Below are 7,420 nucleotides of genomic sequence, written 5' to 3'. Positions count from 1 at the left end.
CATTCATTTACGTATTGTCTATAGCTGCTGACACATTACAACCGGCTGGTTGAATAGATGCAACAGAGATCATGTGGCCCATTGTCTAAAATATTTACTGCCTGGCCCGTTACTGAAAGAGTGCCAATTCCTGCTTTGGATGATTACATCAATAAACACAGCACATTTACTGAAGAATGAAAAAAACAGAATCAAATAAGAGCCGATCCAAAGGCTACCCAGTGGTCTAGGTTAAAGAGATGAAGGAGGTCAGACCAAAAGCAGTGGGATTAGCACAGGGGTATATTAAAGAGCTACTTAGTAAAATTAACTTGATTGGGAAATTTCAATCCAACAGAGGTACTGAGGTCATAGTGGAAGATGAAAATGGTCCTTCCCCCAAAATTCTATGTGTATGATAAACTATTAAACTATTAAAATAAAAACCTTTTTCTCCATTCAAAGTTGATACTCAAACCTCTGCCGGGGATCGACCAGGGATGCCCAAATCCATGGCTACTAGCCTCTCTGAGCTTTGCCAACATTTGTTTACACCCATCACATTTAAGTCCAAACTTGATCTTCAGCAGGAATTTCTCCTGCCTTGTTTTAGGTGATTAAGACTTCTAGGATGTGCCTTTCCATCTTCTCTTACACAGGCAGCAAGGCATCCTCAGATGGCTTTGTTGGGGCCCAGTTTATTTCAGGCTTGAAAAAAAAAATTGTTTTTCTCAGTTTCACAGCTTATATCATTGCCACAAATATTTGATATTTGTGGAAAATTGGAACTGCGTAAATACTAACTTATACTATCATTTATGTCCATCCTCCTCTTTTATAAATAGTAACCAAGTCATCATAGATATTTTTAATCAGTCTGAGATCAGTCTGTAAAGTCCCATTTTAAGGCCTCCTAATCAATGGTTAGACCAAAACAAAACACGTGACTTTCCCCTGCCATTGCAGCTCTGACGTTCTATCTATACAGATGTGACTTCGAAATTAAAACAGAGCTGTATTTCAAAACCAGGTTAGATGGTGTATATGTTGTTGCCGTTCATTCATCCATTTAACAAATATTTACTACATGCCTATTATGTTCTAGTAGGGATGTCAGACGCCGGGAATATCAGACAAATAAAAGCTTTCTTCCCTGAAGAGTGTGAAAAAAGAGTCCAAAGTGAAGTGAGCACTGCTAAGAGAGTCATTCAAAATAGGGTCTGGGGGATATTGAGGAAGCCAGGCCTATCTACATCTCCTTTCTCAATTTTTGAAACACCATGGATGCTTGACTTTTGCCAATCTCAATTTGTCAATTGCACTTCAACTACTTTCTGGAAGACATCCTCCTACTTTGGACTGATAATGAGATAATGTAGCACCTGTTAGCTAAATAGCCAATCATCTATTAGTCAGCTTAACTCTGTCAGCACCAATCGTAATTTCTCCAAAACAAGTGATATAACCTTGTGAGTTTTGCCTTTATAAGCCCGTACTCTCTCACTTGCCATTCAGAGCACACTTTCAATTTTGCTCCACTCTGTGTCTCCCAGACTGCATTCCCTAAAGACCCAAAAAAAATGCTTCTGATTGTTTTACAGCTTCCTCTTGGTGGACTGGAGCATGTGGTTTAGCAAGAGATCCAGTCAACAGGTTGTCATGAAACATTGTAACGAACACCGAGCTGTGTGGAATGGGGCAATGGATATATAGGAAAGAAGTACCAAGCCCAGAAGGGGGGAGACGGGGGGAAGGCTTCCTATTGGAAGTGATGTCTAAGCTGAGGCTAGAGTCTGAGTAAGAGTTATCCAAGAGACAAGGGAAAAGCAGGAAAAAGGAAAGGCATGGGGACAGACTGGGAAGAGGGAGTGGAAGAATGAATGGCCCCTTTGAATCACAGGTGGAGTCAGGGGCTACCAAAGGTGATATGAGATACTCTTCAACCTTCTTTCCCTCATTATGGTCTGAAAAGGCACAGTTTTTGGAGATGTGCTCAGGGACAGCCATTGGTTCCCTGTCCCCAACCCCTCTCTTTGTTTCCAGATACACCACTGTTTTAGTAACAAAGAAATTCCATGTGTCTGAAAATCAAAGTATGAGGAGGGGGGTATGGTGAGTAAAGCAATGACAAGGATGCAAAGTGCCTGAAACTCCTGGGATTTCTGGATCTTGGTGCTTGCACTGCCTTGACACCAATCCACTAAGCTGGGCAGTCCCTGAAGCTTCCATTCTTGTTTATTGCCTGGTCAATAGTAACCAACTGTCACCCATACTATGGAACACCAAGTTTGTGCTACTCAGGGGGTGACATACAAACACATATGCACTGGGCGTGCTGTCGGTTTTGACTTTTGGGGGTAGCGTCCTTTCTCTGTGAGCAACATGGCCAGGATCTGGCTTCTAGGATTTTCCAAAACAAGATGGAAAAACATGGAAGGGAATTCAAATCATTGTTTTTTCAATTATGAGACAGCATTAATAAGAAACTAACCTTTTTCACCTAATTACATTTCCTACTTTGTATTCAACTTGAAAGAAAAAAAAATGCATCATTGTTATAAATATTATTGTGTTTGACCTGTTTTTCCCTTCTGACAACATTTAAATATTCTACTTCCCTTACTTCTACCTACAGTACAATGATTCATATTGTTTCTGAGTGAGATATTTCCCAAAACAAGTGGAGGAAAAAACATATATTAAGAATTTCCTTACCGAGGATTTTAAAATAACAGAATGTTTACTGAAAATCGGTTCACATTTGCTGGCATCCTGGCAAGTTTAATTCAAAAACCAGTTACAGCATGGGAAATTGTATCGATGACTTTTCTTTGAACTTTCTCAGCAGCCGCCAATTAAATACCATTTTCACTTGATGGATAGGTGAGCTCAGACTTTAGTGAGTTGATGTGGAAAAAAACAGCTTCCTGCTCTTAATAGTTTGAGACAACCTGGATGTAAGTAATCAAAACAAATATTCATGGGAACTTTCAAGTGGCATCTTCATTTGACAGTGCCTAGACAACACACACTGGAGAGCAGATACAGACGTCATTTTTCATACATAGGAGTAATTAGTCTGCTTTCAATTATACCCTCATTGAGTTACCAACTAGAAAGGGTGTTGGGGAGGAGGTATGTAGATGTTGTCAAGTCAGTAAATAGAAAATTTGGAGTTATTTTGTAATCTGATCACACTGTAAAAATGAGAAGTTTATCCTCATCTCTTGACAAAACAGTAAATTACCTTTTGCATTTGTCTCTTTCTGTTCCCAACACCAAATACTAGGTTTGGGTTGATGCATATCTCCCTAAAAAAAAAAAAAAAAAAAAAAAGTACTACCAAAATGCAATACAATAATTTATGTCTATTTTATCTAAGAATGTTATATTTTCATTTTCGGTTAAGCATTTCATAATAGGATTTGAAAGAACTGATCAGATTGTAGATTTTAGTAGACAAGTTGTATTGATCATTCTATTTATTGATATATAAAATTGATGCTTCCATAAGTAAACCAGTCCAGATGAAAATAAAAATTGTGATACCAACTTGGATGTGAAAAGAAAAAAAAGCTATAGAAGTTATAGGTATGGTATGCATATATCCACACCCACTCACCCTTACCCACACACCCACAGTCATGGCACTGGAATTGCCATATTTTGAAATAAGAAAATAAATTTATATTCTGAGAAAAAAGCTTCTTTGACATCAGGAAAAAATCAGGATTATAAACTATTTTTAACACATATGTTTTCATTAATTTCAGGTACAGTTGATAAATAGACCAAAAATATTTGGTCTACTTTAAATTTGTGATTAAGAATGATTGTAATTTTATGCATTTATTTATTGTTTACAAATGTACATAATGCTTCTAAGAGAGTTTAAGAATTGTGAGAAAGATAAGCATTTGGTTGAAGTCTTATGATGTTAATTCCATAGCAAATATCTTTTCTGTAGATTATAAGGCCCTCTAGTTGTATGAGAACTATCATTTGTAGACATTTTTACATACATGTTCTCATTTAAACCTCACAATAATGCTATGAGACATTTAATTTCTCCTCCTTTTTGCAGATGCAAAAACAGGGGCTCAGTAGAATTAAGAACTTAGCCCAAGGCCTACACACACACAGCAAAGTGACAGAACCAATATACAAATCCATTTCTTACTCTATAGCTCTTTCACTAATGAAACAAAGTATCAGCCCAGATAACCAAATTATCACTAATTCCTAATTAGTGGAATGAGGTAATGAGGTTTCCTTTTATCCTTCATAATTCAAAGATACAACTTGAAGACCTGCGATAAAACGGCATGGTACCATTATGGTAAGACCATTTTCACCTCTTGTTATTTTTACTTAAGTCTTTTATATTATGATTTGAAATATCTGGTTGGTTTGTAAGACATGTCAGGTCCTTGAAAGGTTTCAGAAGTGAAAAACTCGATTCACTGAACTTGATTTCTAATGACTTCTTGCACATCCACCTCAACCACATGTTCTTCCTGTCAACGTGGCAGCATGACTCAGAACATGTAAATTCAGGCATCCCGATCTGTGGTTACAACTTTCCCGGCTTTCATGTTTCTTGCTTAACTAGTCCTGCTATGACCCTTTAACTGGGTCAGGCCCTGCAGTCCATGGTTCTCAATAACATTCTTGCCAATGCGCTACAGTCTCCCACCCCTCTGGATTTTTGCTGCACCACCTGGGAAAACACCAACCCTGATGTACCAATCATCTGCTTTTTCCATGTCTTCCCTATTTATCTGAGTATCACTGGAGAAAGTCACTCAGCAGAGCACTTTGTGCCATTCTAAGCTCATGGTTATCATCCTTAAACTGATTCTCAATACCACCTGGAATTCTTTCTGGATGATATAGTCTACTCACTCTCCCACCTTCTGGACTAGCTGACACCTTCTCCCACTTTTTAGCAAATCAACATCCTCAACCAATGTCCTCCACTCATCCAATTTCTCCTGACATTACTTGGAGAGAAAAAAAAATCTAGTGGAATGAAAACCTTCTACGTCCCTCTATCAAGTGTACAAACAGATAGATAGATCTGTGCCCCCTCTCTTACTCTTTCCTTCAAGAAATATTTATAGAATGCCCACCACACTCCAGGTACTCTGCTAAACCCTAGAGCTATACCTGTGAACAGAGCCAAGTCTTTCTGTCCCACGGAATTACCTGACAGTGGGCAAATACTTAAGATACCTTCGAAGAGGGAAAAGTGCTGTGAAGAATCAGAGATAGGGTAATGGATTCGGCTGTGATCCGGACTGGGAAGAGAGGGAGAAAACATGAAGCTACAGTATCAAGGAAACTTCTCTGAGGAGGTGGCATTTGAGTTATGACTGAAGAAGGACAAATTTATTACATGTACAGGAACAACAACAAAAAAATCCATGTGGCTTAAGCAAAGTAAGCAAGGTAGAGAATGGTATGAGACAGTCCTCCATTCCTCCAGCCTACAAGAGAGTGGACCTGAATATAGTCTTTCCATCTGGGCTTTGCAACCCATACCCTTTGCCTTCCCAAGAACCCTCACTGCTGATTTACTACATCTGTCTCCCTTGCATTCTTTCTCAAGCCAATCTTTTCAATCAGCATTAAAACGTGCTCATGACATTAGTATTTTAAAACATATCTACACTCTCTCCTCCAGATTCAGGCTATTCAAAGTTTTAAAAAGAGTTGTCTATACTTATCCCCTTTCTTCCCCTCTCACTCATTCCTCAAAATCCCTCCGGTATGTTTTCATCCCAATCCCTGAAGGAAATAGCTCTCTCTAAAGTCAAAAGTGACCTCCATTTCACTTGATCTCCCAACTACCTTTGATTCTGTTGACCTTGATCTTCTCCTTGAACTATTTTCCCCCATTTTCCTAATGACTAATGACTTTCTTGGTTTTTCTTTTAGCATTTGGCAAGCAGCTCAATCTCAGTAATCTTTACAGGCATGTTTCCTCCACCCTTCCGTTATTAGTGGTTCATCAAACTGGAGCATGCATCAGAAACATCCGAAGACATGTTTTGGGACATGTTGCTGAGCCCCACGTCCAGAGTTTTTGATTCGGTACATCTGTTTGCCTTTCCAATAGATTCCCAGGTGATTCTGATAATGCTGGTCCAGGGATCATACTTTGAGAGCCACTGTATTAAGTATTACAATTCCTCTAGGCTTAGTCAGAGCCGTATTCTTTTTTTACTTTCTACTCTTTCTATTGATGATTTCATGCACATCCATAACTCAATTACCAGCTTCATATCAATGACACACAAATTTATATACCCAAATATCTAAGAGGACTCAAGAATCTCCACTGATGTGCATCAGTTATCCCCAAACTCAGTGTACTTGTAATGAACTTGTAATAAACCAGTTATTTTTCCAGGGTTCTTTATTCAAGGAAATCATGCCTTGTCCATCCTATTAGGGAAGTCAGAATCTAGGATTCATCTTCAACACCTCCCTCTCATTTACTACTGCCCATATCTAAAACTTTAATTCCTCTCTGTTTCACCTCCTAAATAGCTCTCCATGAGTTGTTCATGGTTCTCCATGTACTTCATTGCCATCCTTGTTCAAACTGCCATCCTCTTTCTTGAGCTACTGTCTATAGTAATCTTCTTGACTTCTTCCATCTCATTCTTCACACTTTATCCAGAGTGATCACTTCAAAAGGCTCATGACAGCTATCTACCTAAATTTCAATGGTTTTCCATTGCTTTACAGGCTCAAAAAATTCTCGTGGCCTGCATGGTCTGCTTATGTGTCTCCACCTCATTTCACATCTTGCTTTTTGCCCTCTGCCCACCAAATGTCCTGTTCCTCTTAGTTTCTTAAAGCATTATGCCCCTTCCGGCCACAGGCTCTTTGCACATACCTTCCCTTCAAACAAGAACTCTCTTGAATTTCTCTTCTCCTAGAATTCCTGGTCATTCCTCATATTCCCTGTACCCCCCTCCATGGTTAAGGTCAGTGTCTTTCTGTTAGACGCTTTTATAGCACCAGGTACCTTTACTTCAAAGAAATTTCACAGTTTGTAAATATACATTTATTTATGTGAATGTTTCATTGAACTCTGTCTTCTTCTAGGTTTAAACTCCTTGAGGTCAGGGCCAGAGTCTGATTTCCTCACTATGACAGCTCCAGGACCTATCCAAAATGATAGGAAGAAGGCCTGCAATAAATATATGTTAAATGAATAAAGAAATGAGATTGACTGTTTACTTTTTAAATAAGGAATTTATCCCTATTTTCTTCGAGGCCTTCGTTCTGAGCCTTGGGGACCCTTCTTCAGCATCAGAATTTCATTAGCTGGGATCAGCATCTTGGTTATTGTTATGCAAAAGCTACTAAGTGTGTATCCCTGAAGGCTGTACTTTGCTTAGAGTCTCCTAGGAAATGGGAGTGTGTG

The sequence above is a fragment of the Eumetopias jubatus genome, unplaced genomic scaffold, assembly GCF_037043125.1.
Source record: "Eumetopias jubatus isolate StellerSeaLion01/CBP00866 unplaced genomic scaffold, mEumJub1_p1.0 scaffold_8, whole genome shotgun sequence".
NCBI lineage: Eukaryota > Metazoa > Chordata > Mammalia > Carnivora > Otariidae > Eumetopias > Eumetopias jubatus.
This window is presented reverse-complemented; position numbering follows the sequence as displayed.